This window comes from Chlorocebus sabaeus, chromosome 11, assembly GCF_047675955.1.
Source record: "Chlorocebus sabaeus isolate Y175 chromosome 11, mChlSab1.0.hap1, whole genome shotgun sequence".
NCBI lineage: Eukaryota > Metazoa > Chordata > Mammalia > Primates > Cercopithecidae > Chlorocebus > Chlorocebus sabaeus.
The window spans coordinates 111,717,333-111,735,366 of record NC_132914.1 but is presented as its reverse complement, the minus strand read 5'-3'; the positions used below and the strand labels follow the sequence as shown (position 1 = coordinate 111,735,366).

At 42.0% G+C, this 18,034-nt stretch overlaps 1 pseudogene; it reads right to left on the bottom strand.

Moving 5' to 3' along the window:
• Positions 1 to 5,973: 5,973 nt before the first annotated feature.
• On the bottom strand, positions 5,974 to 6,622 carry LOC103239185 (osteoclast-stimulating factor 1 pseudogene; annotated as a pseudogene).
• Positions 6,623 to 18,034: the final 11,412 nt, after the last annotated feature.

Sequence of the window (18,034 nt, the reverse complement as noted above, 5' to 3'; positions counted from 1 at the left end):
TGTCCCCATAGGTTGTATAACTGAATTAATGGCTCTAAGATCTGTCACCATTCTCCACTTACCTGATTTTTTCTTAATTATGAAAACTGGGGAATTCCAAGGGGAAAATGTTGGAACTATGTGTCCATTTTCTAATTGTTCATCAATGAAGTCTTCTACCACCTCCAGTTTCTCTTTACTTAGCTGCCATTGTTCTATCTGAATTGGTTTATCTGTTAACCACTTTAAAGATATAGGTTCTGGAGGCTTAACAATGGCCATCATCAAAAATGATATCCTAAACCTCGGGGGAAACTTTGTCTTTCTGCTTGAAGCGGTTTCTTCAAACCTTGCAAATTTTTTCCTAGTCCCATACCAGGGACATACTCCATTTTATGCATCATTCGTTGACTTTGAAGGCTATATAATTGCTCTGGAATTAGAATTTGTGCTCCCCATTGTTGTAATAAATCTCTTCCCCACAAGTTTATAGGTACAGAAGTTATAATTGGTTGACTAGTCCCAGGTTGTCCATCGGGCCCTTCACAATGCAAAATATGACGACTTTGGTATACTTCAGGGGCTTTACCAACTCCAACTATGTTAAATTGAGCAGGCTGAATTGGCCATGCAGACGGCCAGTGCTGTAGAGAAATGATTGAAATGTCTGCTCCTGTATCTACTAAACCTTTAAATTTCTTTCCCTGAGTAGTTATTTCACAGGTAGGACGTTTATCAGTGATTCGATTCACCCAATAAGCTGCTTTGCCTTGTTTATTTGTGCTTCAAAATCCTTTCACTTTTCCCGTTTCCACATACGGCACAATGAGGAGCTGTGCTATGCGCTCTCCTGGCTCTGCTTTCCAAGGAACAGAAGTAAATATAACAATTTGAATTTCCCCATTGTAATCTGAACCAATGACTCCTGTGTGTACTTGCACCCCTTTTAAATTTAAACTAGACCTTCCTAGAAGTAATCCTGTTGTCCCCACTGACAAGTGTCCACAGACCCTTGTTGGGACCTTTTGCGGGGGTTCCCCACACAGAGGCTCACAGCTTTTGTGCAGCATAAATCTATTGCGGCACTACCAGCTGCGGCAGGGGACAGACATTGCACAGGGGTGAGGGAATGGACTGAGCCAGAAATGTACTGGTTTGGAATGAGGCCCGGGACAGACCCCTCATGGCTTTTCCCAAAATCGGGTTTCCATCTTTATCAAACTTAGAGTGACACTGATTAACCCAGTGTTTTTCTTTTTTTACATTTTGGACATATTTCAGGCTCAGTAGTTTTCTTTTTTCCCCTATCTGGTGGCCTGACTCACTGATTTTTTTCTACATGCTTTTTTAATATGACCTTGCTTCCCGCAGTTAAAGCAAGCTTCAGGAAATGGAGTATTTCCTTTACCCACTCTCAGTCCTGCCATTGCCTGGGCTAGCAGAGTAGCCTTATGCAGATTGCCTCCGATATCGTCATAGTCCTTGATATAATCAACTAAATGTGCTTTCCCTCTACTAGGTTGCAGAGCAGCCTGGAAATCGGGATTAGCATTGTCGAAAGCTACACTATATCCTGAGCAGCCTAATCTGCAATCACCTTTTTTAAGAGACTCCTGTAACTGAGCTATAAAATCTTCATACGGTTCTTTTGGTCTCTGTTCGACAGCACTAAAGGAAGGGTGTTGTTTTCCACCTGAAGTGATTTTTCCCCAAGCTCTAATGCACACTCCTCTAAGCTACTCTATGGCATCCTGCTGCATGACCACTTGTGCATCTGAACCAGTCCAAGTGCCGACCCCCAAAAGTTGATGTGCTGTTATATTAATTTGTTGTTGGGCCTGGGCATTGTGAGCAGCCTGAATGGAAGCTTCATCTGCCCACCAAGTTTTAAATTGTAAGAACAGAGCAGGAGTTAGACAAACTCGAGTAAGAGGGTCCCAGTCAGTAGGAATCATCCGACTGGAGACAGCAACATTCTTTAACAGTCCCATTACAAAAGGAGAACCTGGTCCATACTGGTTAATAGCTTGTTTAAATTCTTTGAGTAATTTAAAAGGAAAAGGCTCAAATGTAGCTATAATATTTCCCTGTTGATCTGGGGGGTGTATTCTAACAGGGAACTGCCAAGCCTCTAAATCACACTCTTTTCTAGCTTGCTGAATTCTTGCCTGAATAGAACTAAGAGCGGTCGCTTGAGGCGCTGCTCGAACAGTCACTGGGGCAACTACTTTTCACCCAGTGTCCTCCGGAAAAGAAAGATCTGGGGGGTCAGGCCACATTTTTTCTTCAAAATAAGGAGGGGGTGCAGAATGGTAGGGATGAACCTCTTCCTCCTTTGCCGCTTGAACTTTAGCTGGCAAACAAACCTGCTCTGTTACCTCTTCTGTTACTTCATTTTACTCTCCTTCCTCCTCATCATCAGTGTGAAAAGGTTCCAAGGTAGAACGAACCAGAGCCCACACTTGTCCCATTGTTACTCTGATGCTTCCGAGCTCCCCTTCTTACTCACCACGGGGATAGCTTAAGAGTACTTGGATGTCCTCCAGCTTAGTTCCGCGTTCTCCCACCGTCACCCCAGTGACCCTTTGGCCTGGGTTCGAGCCTCCACATTGGGCACCGCTTGCTGAGAGCAGCTTGGCCATGAAAACCCTAACCCAGCGGCGTTAGAGGAATTAAAGACACACACACAGAAATACAGAAATACAGAGTGTGGAGTGGGAAATCAGGGATCTCACAGGCTTCAGAGCTGAGAGCCCCAAACAGAGATTTACCCACGTATTTATTGACAGCAAGCCAGTGATAAGCATTGTTTCTACAGATTCTAGATTAACTAAAAGTATTCCTTACTGGAAATAGAGGGATGGGTCGAAATAGAGGGATGGGTCTGGCTAGTTATCTGCAGCAGGAGCATGTCCATAAGGCACAGATTGCTCATGATATTGTTTGTGGTTCAGGAATGCCTTTAACGGTTTTCCACCCTGGGTGGGCCAGGTGTTCCCTGCTCTCATTCCGGTAAATCCACAACCTTCAGTGTGGGCGTTCATGGCCGTCACGAACATGTCACCATGCTGCAGAGATTTTGTTTATGGCCAGTTTTGGGACCAGTTTATGGCCAGATTTGGGGGCCTATCCCTAGCACAGGAGGATTGAGTCCCAGCTGCCCACACTGGTCACCTATTCATTAATTGGCTTCTTTTCTTCTCTGTCTCATTCCCCAGCTCTACTAGTGGTACTTTCAGGGGTCACCTCCCAAATGGATTAAATGCCCTCAAATCTTTATCCCCCCACTCAGGAGGAATTCTGTCTAAGACAAACCACAAGTTTAATATATGAAATGTTTCTTTTTTTTTCAGTGTAACAAACAAGACACACACAAATCGGAAATATTACCACTTCCAATACTGGTACTCAAACATAGACTTATTGCTGTTACATGATTTTTATTTCTTTCTGGTAAATAACTTTACCTGCCTAGACTCAGGAGTTGGATTGAAATGTCAGACTTACTGCAGGTTAGGTGAAGACGGGATGATGGCTGACAATTGAGGACTGGGGACATGGGAGCTGGAAAAGTTTCAAAAGCCTCTTCCCAGTTAGACAGCCCCCTTTTAGTGTTACATTTGGCTCTTCACAGGAAGAGATGTCTCAATGATTGGCTCCAACCAAATCAAATAAATGTTGATGATTTTATAATCCAGTACTAAAGACAGCACACACCAACCACGTGCTGTTTAGATTATTTTATTGATATAAATATATGGATAAGTAAGTGCATGTTTGTATATGTGACATATATCCTATATACATATATAAGAATATTTATTATATAATCTGTTTATATATGTTTTTATATTACATATAGTTTTTTTTCTCTTGCTAGGATGTTTTATATATTTAATCTATATTTATTTTTATCATTTAAAAATTTTTTTTGTTAAGACAGAGTCCTGCTTTGTCACCCAGGTTGGAGGGCAGTGGCATGATCTTGGCTTACTACAGACTCGACCTCCCTGGGCTCAGGTGATCCTCCCAACTCAGCCTCCCGAGTCACTGGGATCACAGGCATGGGACACCACGCCTGGCTAGTTTTTGTATTTTTAGTAGAGACAGGGTTTCGCCATGTTGCCCAGGCTGATCTTGAACTCCTGAGCTCAAGCAATCGCCTACCTTGGCCTCTCAAAGTGCTGGGATTACAGGTGTGAGCCACGGTGCCCAGCCCAGTGTATATTTATAACATTCCCCACAATCATCTTGGGTTGGCACCAAGGCCTTTAAAAATATAGAAATTTAAAATGAAAGGAAAGCTAGAAAACTATAAAAAAACTCAACACCCTTTTAAAAAAATTTTTTTAACTGTCATAGAATGCAAATAATATAAAGTTCACCATCTTAACCATTTTAAGCATACAGTGCAGTGGTGTTAAGTATATTCACATTGTTGTGCAGCTGATCTTCAGAATATTTTTATCTGGCCAGGAGCGCTGACTCACACCTGTAATCCCAGCACTTTGGGAAGCTGAGGCGGGTGAATCACCTGACATCAGGAATTCGAGACTAGCCTGGACAACATGGTGAAACCCTGTCTCTACTAAAAATACAAAAATTAGTTGAGCGCGGTGGCGGGCGCCTCTAGTCCTACCTATTCAGGAGGCTGAGGCAGGAAAATTGCTTGAACCCAGGAGGTGGAGGTTGCAGTGAGCCGAGATCACACCACTGCACTCCAGCCCGGGTGATAGAGTGAGACTCCATCTCAAAAAAAGAAAAAAAAAGAAAATCTTCCTCTTGCAAACCTGAAACTCTATACCCATTAATCAATGGCCACCACCATTCCACTTTCTGTGTCTATGAATTTGACTATTTCAGGTACCTCATATGAATCATACAGTATGTGTCCTTTTGTGATTGGCTCATTTCACTCAGCATAATATTCTCAAGGTTCATCTGTGTTAGAGCACGTGTCAGGAATTCCCTCCTGGCCAGGTGCAGTGGCTCACGCCTGTAATCCCAGCACTTTGGGAGGTCAAGGCAGGCGGATCACTTAAGGTCAGGAGCTTGAGACCAGCCTGGCCAACGCGGTGAAATGCCGTCTCTACTAAAAAGAAAAAAATTAACTAGCTGTGGTGATGGGTGCCTGTAGTCCCAGCTACTTGGGAGGCTGATGCAAGAGAATTGCTTGAACCTGGGAGGTGGAGGTTGCAATGAGCCGAGATTGCACCACTGCACTCCAGCCTGGGTGACAGAGCAAGACTCTGTATCAAAAAAAAAAAAAAAAAAAAAAAAAAAAAGAGAGAAATCCGGGCCTTTTTAACACTGAATCATATTACTTTTTTTTTTTTAAGCCTCTTAAAATGTTTATTCTTGTCAGAATAGCTGATGATTTTCTGTTACGTATTTTGGTTTATTATTATAGTAAGCCTTCCCTCCCTTGAAAAATCCATTCAAAATATGTCAATCCTTGAGGTAAAGAAGTTTAACCAAAATACTATCCTGATTTTTTTTTCCCCAAGACAGAGTCTTGCTCTGTCTCCCAGGCTGGAGAGAAATGGCGCAATCTTGGCTCACTGCAACCTCCACCTCCCAGGTTCAAGCAATTCTCCTACCTCTGCCTCCCCAATAGGGATTACAGGTGTGCACCACCACATTCGGTTAATTTTTGTATTTTTTTTACTAGAGACGGGGTTTCACCATGTTGGTCAAGCTGGTCTCGAACTCCTGACCTCATGATCCGCCTGCCTTGGGCTCCCAAAGTGCTGAGATTATAGGCGTGAGCCACTGCGCCCGGCACTCATTTTTTCAAAGAAAAAAATTATAAAATTCCTTTAGCTTGATAAATAGAAATCATCTCTTCTTGTTCTTCTCTGGTGAACATAAATATATTTTATACAGTAAAGAATCCAGTCATTTATTGGTAAACCAAAGGTAAGAACCCTTCATTTACCTGTTCTACTCAAACACAGTACAACACTGCCATGTTCATATATACTTAAAAAATAATTACCAACCCTCTTCTGGCAGACAAAGTTTTGGAATAGCAAGAGCATTGTTTAATGTTCGAACTGCGTCTGTCTCCTGTTTCTTTTTCGGGAGAGATGCATGGGCATTGTTAGCCATGCCCAAAGCCAGCTTCTTCTCATTGTTTCTTCAGTCTGTTCTGACACCTTTTGCCCCAAGCAACTGGACAATATCTGCAGAACCCTTCCAGGCAGCAGCATACAAAGCTGTGTCTCCCAACTTGTTCTGTTGGCTCAGTTAAATCCTCGGTGGAGTAAATAGCATTTCCACTATATCTCTGAAATCCCATGACAAACCTAGTCTAAGGCAGTGCTTCCAGCCTTGTCTAAGCCATTAACACCCACTCGGTTGTCCAAACACTCTCGCAACCAACTCAAGTTGCCTCTTTTTGCTCCTTCAGACATAGATTGTCAATGGATTCTGCCTGCTCAGCCACATAGTTGCTTGGAGTTAGTCCAGTCCTGCCTTTGGAGGTGCCTTTCCACCAACTGACATCATTCATATCAGTAATGTAGATGATATCACCTGCCTCAAAGCATAGTTCATCTGGAGTTCTGGGTTCAAACATATAGAGGGCTCTGAAGACTTTATCTTACCCTGGTTTGACTGGTTTGGGTGGCAGCTTCGACATTTCACTTCCTTGAGCAGCAAATTCTAAAGATGACGCTGAAAAGCCGTGCTTGCCTGCTACCTGGCTCTCCAAACACCTCAAGGTTACTTTTTGTCTGGTTTACAGTTGTTTGCCTTCAAGGACTGGCGCCCACCCTTGGCTCTCAATGATATTTCATTGTATGGATATACCACATCTTGTTTATCCGCTTATCCACTGGGGAACACTTGGCTTCCTTCCACCTTTTGGCTATTGCAACAATGCTGCTATGAATATAAATGTATCAATACCTCTTCAAGTCCTGCTTTCAGTTCTTTTGGGCATATATCTAGAGTGGAACTGCTGGATTCAACACCCTTCATTTTTAATTTTTACAAGCCTCTTCCCTCTGAGACTACCAGCTGGAGTTAACCACAGAGAAAACAAGAAAGAATGAGTTGAGCTGACCTCTGTTCTGGGGTTTCTGTTAAGGCCCGTTCTAAATGAATTTTGAGACCCTCTTGTGGGATTACCCAAGAACACTTTTTGCCATAACTTGTTCTCAGATTACAGAGTCTTCTCTTCCTCAGCTGCCCCCAATTTACCACTGTATTTCCTCTGTTCTCATAGTCAGCCACTAAGGCTGCTGGTCCTTCACGGGATCTTCATGGACATCTGGATAAAGTTCAAACTCTTTAGCAAGGCAAACAGAAGCACCGTATTTGTAATCCGGTTCTTGCCTACCTCTTTAGACTTATGCCTGAGTGTTCCTACAGATGCATGGCATTTGGAAATGGAATGGGGTGTCAGGAATGAGTGATAAGGCTCAGGAATGGGAAGACAGTCAGCAATGCATGTATATGTACATGTATATAATTATAAAACATTTGTGCGTGTGTGTGTGTGTATGTGTATGGGTATATAGATAGATAAATTAATTTTTTTTTTGCCACCATGCCCGGCTAATTTCTTTTTTATCATTTTTATTTTTAGTAAAGATGGGGTCTCACTATGTTGCCCAGGTTTGTCTCTGACTCCTGGGTTCAAGTGATCCTCCTGCCTCAGCCTCTTAAAGGGCTGGGATTACAGGTGTGAGCTGCCATGGCTAGCTGATAAATAGACTAATTTTATATAGATAGAGTCATTTTCTATATGTGTATCTATTTAAATTTATTTGTATTTTTTTTTTTTTTTGAGACAGAGTCTCACTCTGTGGCCCAGGCTGGAGTGCGGTGGCATGATCTTGGCTCACTGCAACCTTTGCCTCCTAGGTTCAAGCGGTTTTCCTGCCTCAGCCTCCTGAGTAGCTGGGATTACAGGCACGCGCCACCATGCCTGGCTAAGTTTTCATCTTTTCAATCGAGATGGGGTTTCACTATGTTGTCCAGTCTGGTCTCAAACTCCTGACCTCAAGTAATTCACCTGCCTCGGCCTCCCAAAGTGTTAGGATTACAGGCATGAGTCACCTGACCTGGCTTCATTCTCTGTATAATTTTAAAGCTCTGTATAATTTTAATATAAAATATTTCAAGCATAAGCAAAGATAAAGAAATAGCTAAATAAATCCCCATTTATTCATTATCCACCTTACCAACTCACAGCCATCTTACTTCATTGATACTTCCAACCTCTCCTCCTTCAATTATTTTGAAGCAAATCCCACGTCATATTGTTTTTATACTTAATATCTTAGTGTATATCTCTAAAAGATAAGAACTCATTTTTAAAATAAAGGCTTTAAGATCACTCTTGGTGTTGTACATCCTATGGAGGTTGGACAAATGTGTAACAACATGTATTCACCTTATAGTATCATAATCAGAAGTTTCGCTGCCTTAATAATCCTCTAGAACAGGGGTCCCCAGTCCCTGGGCCATGAACTCGTTCCTGTCCGTGGCCTGTTAGAAAATGGGCCACACAGCAGGAAGTGAGCAGAGGGTAAGCAAACGAAGCTTCATCTGTATTTTCAGCTGCTCGCTGTCACTCCCCTTACCACCTGACTCCGCCTCTTGTCAGGGCAGTAGCTGCATTAGATTTTTTTTTTTTTTTTTTGAGACAGTCTTGCTCTGTCACCCAGGCTGGAGTGCAGTGGTGTGGTCTCGGCTCACTGCAATCCCCACCTCCCAGGTTCAAGCAATTCTCCCGCCTCAGCCCCCTGAGTCGCTGGGATTACAGGTGTGCACCACCATGCTCAGCTAATTTTTTTATGTTTAGTGGAGACAGGGTTTCACCATGTTGGCCAGGCTGGTCTGAAACTCCTGACGTCGGGTGATCCACCCACCTCGACCTCCCAAAGTGTTGGGATTACATGCGTGAGCCACTGCGCCCAGCCTGCATTAGATTCTCATAGGAGCACGAACCATATTGTGAACTGTTGCATGCAAGGGTTATAGCCTGCATGCTCCTTGTGAGAATCTAATGCCTGATGATCTGTCACTGTCTCCCATCACCCAGAGATGGGACCATCTAGTTGCTGGAAACCAAGCTCAGGGCTCCCATTGGTTCTACAACATGGTGAGTTGTATAATTATTTCATTATATATTACAACGTAATAAAGTGCACAAGAAATGTAATGTGCTTGAATCATCCTGAAACTATATCCACCACCCCCACCACTCCTCCTTGTCCATTGAAAAATTGTTTTCTACAAAACCAGCTCCTGGTGCCAAAATGGTTGCGGACTGCTACTCTAGAACTCTTTTATTATTTATTTATTTATTTATTTATTTTTCTTCAATTAACCCAAAAGCTAGATAGAACTCTTAAAACATAACCGCAGTGTCATTATCATAATTCCCTAACAACATCAAGTATCTAACCAATCCTTAAATTTTCTTAAATGCAGTTGGGCACCATGGCTCACACCTGTAATCCCAGCACTTTGGGAGGCTGAGGTGGGAGGATTGCTCGAGCCTGGGAGGCCGTGCCTGCAGTGAGCTATGATTGTGTCACTGCACTCCAGTCTGGGCAGCAGAGCAATACCCTGTCTCAAGAAAAAAAAATTTCTACATGCTTTTTTATTTTTTAACAACCTGTTTGAATCAAGATCCAAATAAAAGTCGGATGTTGTTTTTGGTTAATATATCTCTCAAGACACTTTTGATCTATAGATGCTTGCTATCTGTTTCTATAGCTCTGTATTTATCTATAGCTAGATACAGAGATGTAGGCCTAAATAGAAATACTATTCCATTTATTTATATTTATTGTGTTATTCTCTTTTTGTCCATAGAGTTTTCCCCAGTCTAGACTTTCCTGGCTGAATCTCTGCGCTGTCATTTTGCCCCATTTGTCAATGTGTTTTATGAATTGATAGTTAAGTCTAATGGCTTGATCAGGTTCCAGTCCAATTTTTGCTTTTGTTTGCAAAACTACTTCACAGGTGGTGTCTGTTCTTCCATTAGAAGGTACATTACACCTGCTTGTATATCTTTTGTGATGTTAGTGGACACTGACCATCAGTGCCAAAACTCATTACTTCATAGGGTGGAAAATGGTGATATTCTAATTGTACTGTTGCATCTTCATTAATTGTGTAGAATACTTCTGTGAAGAGAAACTTCCATTCATGTACTTTTTTTTTTTTTTTTTTTTTTTTTAGAGAGAGACTCTTGCTTGGTCACCCAGGCTGTATTGCAGTGGTGCAATCATGGCTTACTGCAGCCTCGAATTCCTGGGCTCAAGCAATCCTCCCACCCCAGCCTCCCAAGTAGTTGGAACTGCAGGCATGTGCCACCACACCTCGCTAATTTTTGTATTTTTTGTACAGATAGTGATTTCATTGTGTAGCTCTGGCTTGTCATGAACATACACTCTTTTATTACCTTAAGGTATCATTGTTACATGAAAAGCAGGGTAAATGCTTATTTCTTTTCCTTTATTTTCCAGTTTGCAAAATAATGAGTTGGTTTCCCAGCATCCCCTAAAAGGAATTAGTGAATTCTTGAGTGTCATTATGAACTCTTGAATTCAAATGTATTTAATGTATTTCAACGTGTTATCGTTATTTATGCTCAAAGTCTCTCATTTTTAGCCAGTGAGAGCCTATCCTATCAGCTTCCCAGTCCTTTGTTCAGACCTCAGGAGTTTTTAACAGCTTCCCAGCCTTTTGGTATAAAAATATGCCCCCTGCCCATCCATTTCCTTCCCCCAACCTGTAATCAGTCATTTAGCCAAGAAGCCTTGGTTCCTTTCAGTGTAAATTAGTATTTGGAGACCACAATCTGAGCATAATGGGAAATTTTTCAATACAAAACATTCAATATGTTTTATTTAATTAATTAAAGAAAAATAATCCCTTGGACAGGAGAAAAAGAAAAGGGAAGAAATTTAGTACAACTTTCTTTACCACAAAAGATAGCCTTTTCTTTAAAAAATCTACATAAAGACAATAAGTTCATGAAAAATATTGAGTTTTTAGAACCATGTTTGAAACAAACTTCAGGATGGGTATAGTAGCCCACACCTATAATCCCAGCACTGTGGGAGACCAAGGTGGGAGGATTGCTTGAGGCCAGGGGTTGGAAACCAGGCTAGGCAACATAGAAAGACTCCCCATCTCTATAAAAATAAAAATAAAAATAAAAATAAAAAAAGTAGCCAGGGGTGGTGGCACATGCCTATAGTCCTAGCTACTTGGGGGGCTGGGGCCAAAGGACGGCTTAAGCCAGGTGGTTGAGGCTGCAGTAAGCCATGTTTGCACCACTGCACTCCAGCCTGGGCAACAGATGAAGACTCTGCCTCTAAAAGATAAATAAATAAGTAAATAAATAGGACGAATTGCAATATTTGACAGTTTGAATCCCTGAAAAGATTAAGAAGTGAGTATTCTTTATTACTTCTCACTTTCCCTCCCTCCATCCTGACTTCTTAGTTATATTGTTTTATTTTGTCAACATTCGTAACACGAATATTCTATTTTTGTAATCGTGATTTTCATAGCTCTTTTTAAAGTTTTAAAATTTTTAAGTTTTTATTGATACATACAAATTGTATCTCTGTCTGATGTGCAACATGATGTTTTAAAATATGTATATATTGTGAAATGGCTAAATCAGGTTAATTATTAACATATGTGTTACCTCACATACTGATTTATTTGAGGTGAAAACACTTAAGTCTACTCTTAGCACAGTTCTTTAATCTTAATTTTTTATTTAAATGGGCACAGCACTGAGCGTCAGTCCTTTTCTTTATACCTGAGTTCTTTGTTTTGATATATGTTTGTCAAGATTTAGCCATCAATTTTTCATGGCATATATTCACTAATTTAATTATTCAAAGTTTTCCTATACAAACTATGCTACAGTGAACCTTGACAGTGTGTGTGTACTTTTTTGGTGCATATCTAAGATTTAGATGTTGAGTCTAAAATGCAAAGTTGCTAGGTGAAACAAATGTATGCATTTTTTATAAATTCTCCCAAATTGCCCTCCAAAAATTTCTTTTCTCTTTTTTGGAGACAGGGTCTCACTCTGTTGCCCAGGCTGGAGGGCAGTGGCAGGATCTCAGCTCACTGCAGCCTTGACTTCCCAGGCTCAAGTGATCCTCTCTCCTCAGCCTCCTGAGTAGCTGAGACTACAGGAACACACCACCATGCCAGGCTAATTTTGTGTGTGTGTGTGTGTGTGTACTGTCTGTAGAGTTGAGGCTTTGCCATGTTGTCCAGGCTGGTCTTAAACTTCTGAGCTCAAACAATCCACCCCCTGTTCAGCCTCCCAGAGTGCTGGTATTATAGGCGTCAGCTACTGCGCCTGTCCTGCCCTGCACAAATTTCTATCACTTTGTCCTCTCATCTGCATTCATGAAGATCTGTCGCTCCATACCCCCATCAACTCTAGTTATCATCACTAGTTTAAGTTTGCCAATCTGAGAGGTAGTCTAATCCTAGTTGACAGCATGGTGTCTGGAGGAAGATTCTCTGGGTTCAAATCCCAGTTCTGTCATGTATTGGATGTATCACCTTGTCTCTGGTTTTCTCACCAATAAGTTAGGTGTAATAGTAAAAGTCATATCATAGAGTTGCCGTATGGATTAAGTAAGTCCTTATGTTCAGTGTAGAGTGCTGAGAACATACTCAACGTAATAATATAAAGAATTTAAGTGTTTGCTGTTAATATTGTAGGGCCCCAAGTAGTATCACATCATGTTAATGGATGTTTTGTCATTGTTAGTGGGGATGAGTGTAATGTTTAATAATCAGAAACAGAGATACTATCTTTGTGAAAGAATATCCAATCTTGAAAGAAAAAAAAAGACAATGACTTATGAAAATATGCATTGCAAAATTAAAATGAAAACATAGAAACCTAGAAGTGGTAGCATTCTAACGGTTGATATCTTTGGGTGGTGATACTGTTCGGCTCTGTGTCCCCACCCAAATTTCATCTCACCTTGTAATCCCCATAATCCCCAAGTGTTAAGGGCAGGACCTGGTGGGAGGTGTTTGGATCATGGAGGTGGTTTTCCCCACGCTGTTCTCCTGTTAGTGAGGGAGTTCTCAAGAGATCTGATGGTTTTATAAGGCGCTCTTCCCCCCTTTGCTTGTTTGCTTTCTCCTTCCTGCCACTTTGTGAAGAAGGTGCCTGCTTCCCTTTTGCCTTCTGCCATGATTGTAAATTTCCTGGGGCCTCCCCAACCATGCTGCACTGTGAGTCAATTAAATCTCTTTCCTTTATAAGTTACCCAGTTTCAGGCAGTTTCTTTTTTTTTTTTTTTTTTTTTTTTTTTTTTTTGGTGAGACGGTGCTGGTGTCTCAGCCTCCCGAGTAACTGGGATTACAGCCACCATGCCTGGCTAATTTTTGTATTTTTAGTAGAGATGGGGTTTTGCCATGTTGGCCAGGCTGTTCTGGAACTCCTGGCCTCATGTGATCTGCCTACCTCGGCCTCCCAAAGTGCCGAGATTACAAGTGTGAGCTACCAGGCTCAGCCTCAGGCAGTTCTTTACAGCAGTGTGATACAGGTGATGAGGTGTGATACAGGTGATGAGGGAAATGGTCTTTCTTCCTAATGCTAGAAGGGTGTATCTTAGCTTCAGACACCTAAAAGAAAGTTCAGAGTCAGCTAGTCTGCTTCCTTGCTTGGGGGTGAGGGCTGGGGGAAGAGGGGGTGACTGGTCAGCCTTGGGCATAGGAAGCTGTTTCAGCCTGTGGGTGGTTCCCCACAACTAAAGAGCCAGTTGTTTCTAGGTTATAATTTTCCAGGTGCAAGAAGTGGGGGTCAGGGCAGGAGAATTAGCCTGTGTGTCTCTGCCTGTTTTAGTGCCTGCATTGGGCAATGCTTCCTCCCTTAACGACCGCCCAAAACCCGGGGTCTGCACATGCACATGGGGGGTGCCCCACTTGTGTCGAAAAGTATGCCTCTGGAAATATGCTCTATAAAAGTGACCTAATTGAAACTTATACGTCTCTCCACTAGCCCAGAGAGTTGTTCTTATCTGTCCATAGGGAGCAGGTGGGTGGCAGAGGCCACCAGACACTCCCTTCCTAGAATGTTCCAGAAGCTCTTTCATGCAGCTGTGGAAATAAGTCGGGACACCCCTCATGCTTATTTTAATTTAGGTGCTGTCTTTAACTTTTTAAAAATTTTAGTCACAAGTCACTGAAAGTTCCAACAGGTGAGTGTGAGATCATGTTGCGTTCACCTAACAGAGCACCCGGCAATGAGTCTGAGCGCGATAAATATGTGCCAAGTGTCACTGAATTGGAACTGGGATTTAAAGAGACAATCAAACAGCAATTTCTGTTAACCCTCCAAGTTATCCAAATCCAAATCTTCCTTTATGATTCAAATTCTAGTTGTTAGTTGTTTCTTTTTTTTTTTTTTTTTTTTTTTTTTTTGCTGTATGACTTCCAATAGGTGGCTTAACCTTTTGAATGCAGTTTATTTTTTATTTTTTATTTTTTATTTTTTGAGAGACAGGGTCTTGCTCTATCGCCCAGGCTGGAATGCACTGGTGTGATCACAGCTCACTACAGCCTCAACTTCCTGGGCTCAAGTAATCCTTCCTCCTCAGCCTCCCAAGCAGCTGGGACTATAGGTGTGTACCACCATGCCCAGCTAATTTTTAATTTTTTTTTGTAGAGATGGGAGTCTCACTTTGTTGCTGAGGTTGGTCTCAAATGCCTGGGTCTTAGCAATCCTCCCACCTTGGCTTCCCACAGTGCTGAGATTATAGGTATAAGCCACTGCACCCAGCCTGAATGCAGTTTCTTCTTGCAGAATGGATATCAGTATATTCACCTCATAGAGTTGCTGCAAGAATTAATTGAAAAAATAAATGTAAAGTTCCTGGTATGATTCTTGGCACACGTCAGACACTGGAAAAATGATATTAACCACGAATGTGCCATGTAATTTACACACATTATTTTAATTAATTCTTCCAACAGCCCTTTGTGGTAGCTATTTTACTTTTTAGCTCCATTATGAAAAAGAGAAAATAATGGCTCAAGTAGGGGAAACAACTTGTTCAAATCACCCAGTGAGCCAGGGAAAGCCAGGATGAGAAAATAGACCTTTATGCTTCTTAAAGTTTTAGCAAACAGTGCACCACTTCCTTTCCTATTCTCCACCCTAGGTACCTTCTTTGCCCAACATCTGTTCTTTGACCTCAGTAGGGATACTTGCTGGTCAATTAGAAACCAACCTCTTATTGAAACTTGCTTTTAAAAGCCCAGCCTCCCTGCCCTGTCAGCAAGTGGTCCTCCTAAGTAGCAAGTGCTGTACAATGAACTCACACAGAAGTTTCTATATGATTTTTTTAACAAGGTGTGGAGTATACTGCTAGCCAAACTCTACAATTGGCTAGGGGTTGGTTACTGCCACATAAAACCAAGTTGTGACACTCTTACAGCTACTGGTATTTCCTTTCTTGAAGTTTTGTAGCTGGGAACTCACCAGTTGAGCAGAGAGGGAGGTTTCAGAGAGGGAGGCAGGGTAGTGACCAGTCTAGGGGACACTGAGCCAAATGGTCACAGCAAATCAGAGCGCCCTGGTTTTCCTGAGTTTTAAGACACTTCGTTCCCGGTTTATAGACTTGTCTATCAATTCCTCCCAATGAATAATCTGATTAGGTTGAACCACATGACATTTTTGACATTTGAATGCTTTTAAGCTACAAAAGCAGCACGTTTATATATAGTTCAATCTAATACACACTAGGTTTGCTGATAGAAAAAAAGAGGGAGGGCTTCTTTCTCCAGACTACTTCTAATACCAGTTATCATGAGCTTATAAGTATGGCTGGTGCTGTGCTAAGTGTGCCACTTACATCAGCTTGTGTAGTGGTTGGCATAATCATCTCAGTGATCCATAGGGATTATGCATTATCAATAAGTCCACTTTTCTGAGGTTCAGAGAGTGAGCTTCTCACCTAAAGTCACAGAACTGTCCGACCTTAAAGACATTGTTTACAAACACCAAGCTATATTCACTTTCCCCTCCACATTGATCCTGTCTTTGTAGCAAATTTGACTTTGAATCTGTCAGGTTGACTACTCGTCTGTAAGCTTTTTGGGAGCACGGGTCATGTCTTACTTATCTATGAATTTCCATGAAGCACCTAACACTTTAGTGGATGTTCAGTTGGTATCTGCGTGATAATTTCATGAGGGTGTACTGAGAGTATACAGGGTTCTCCAGAGAAACAGAACTAATATGATATAGATAGACATATAACAGGGGATTTATCATGTGATTGTGGAGGCCGAGAAATCACACAACATACTGTCTGCAAGCTGGAGAACCAGAAAAGCTGGTGGTGAAATTCAGTCCAAGTCCCAAGGCTGGGGAGCTGATGGTATAACCCTCACACTAAGGCTGAAGACCTGAGAACAAGGTGGAGGGCAGAGAGGTTCGCTGGTGTTAGTCCCAGAGTCTGAAGGCCCAAGAACCAAGAGTTCCAATGTCTGAGGGCAGGAGAAGATGGGTGTCCCAGCTCAAGCAGAGAAAGCAAATTCGCCCTTCCTCTACCTTTCTGTTCTATTCACGCCTCAACTGATTGGAGGGTGCATGACTGATGGTGAATCTTTTTTACTCAGTTCAGCAATTCAAATGACAGTTTTTTTCATAAACACCCTCACAACACATCCAGACATAATGTTTGAGCAGGTATCTGGGCACCCCTCCACCCAGTCCAGTAGACAAATAAAATTAACCATCACAATTTGCATGTGTTCAAATATGGGAAGGAACTAGCTGTATACGGGGCTCTAACATTTAAGGAAAGCTCTAAATTAGTCCCTGTCACTTGCCTGGTCTCTAAATACCTGGGTGGAAGTCTCTGCCACTTGCTGGTAGGGGACAGTCTCTCAGAGTCACAGTTTCCCCATCTGAAGGAAAAAAGGCAAGGGGAAAGTCATTCCCACCGTGAGGAACGACTTGGAAGATGCAGATTAGAATAACTTATATTAAGTTAAATGAGGATGATGTAAGACGTGGAACTCGACTCTGGAAGCAGGGCTTAGACACTGGACCAAGTTGACGACTAGCTAAAACAGGGATGGAGCGGAAGCAGTTTTCCATAAGACATACTGACCAGGGTGCCATTTCAGTTTACCATTGCCATGGGAACATCCAGGAGTTACCATTCTTTCCATGCCAATGACTCCACACTCCAGACATTATTACCCTTTTTCTAGACATTTCTGCATAATCCACACCTTAATCTGCATGTAATTAAAAGTAGGTATAAGTATGACTATAGAACTACTGAGTTGCTAGTCTCAGCACGCTGCCCATGGGGTGGCCCTGCTCTGCAGGAGAAGTGACAGAGCTGTAACCCAGCTTGGGCTATAACACTGCTGCTTCAATAAAGCTCTTTTCTTCTACCGCTGGCTCACCCTTGAATTCTTTCCTGGGCGAAGCAAAGAACCCATCAGGGCTGAGCTCCAATCTGGGGCTGGCCTGCCCTGCATCAAGGTTACCACATGAAATAGAGTGCTAAAATATATACTCTTAATTATACTAGACTGAGTTTATTTATTGCTCTATTATTTAAAATTCATGGCATAGAATATGTGGTCAAATATAAATGTGTTGAGAAATGATTTGATATTTTTGATAGAAAGTGTCTCTTTCACATCCAAAACATCCTTTCAAAACTGCATGTTTTTGGTAAATTTATTTAACAAATTCATGTAATAAATATTTAGTGCCTACGATGTGACAAGCATATAAGCACTGAAAATAGGGCAATAAATTTAAAGACAACAGGTCGGGCACGGTGGCTCATGTCTGTAATTCCAGCACTTTGGGAGGTCAAGGCAGGTGGATCATCTGAGGTCAGGAGTTCTAGACCAACCTGACCAACATGGTGAAACTCTGTCTCTACTAAAAATACAAAAAATTAGCTGGGCATGGTCATGGGCGCCTGTAATCCCAGCTACTCAAGAGGTTGGGGCAGGAGAATCGCTTGAAACCGGGAGGCAGAGGTTACAGTGGACCAAGATC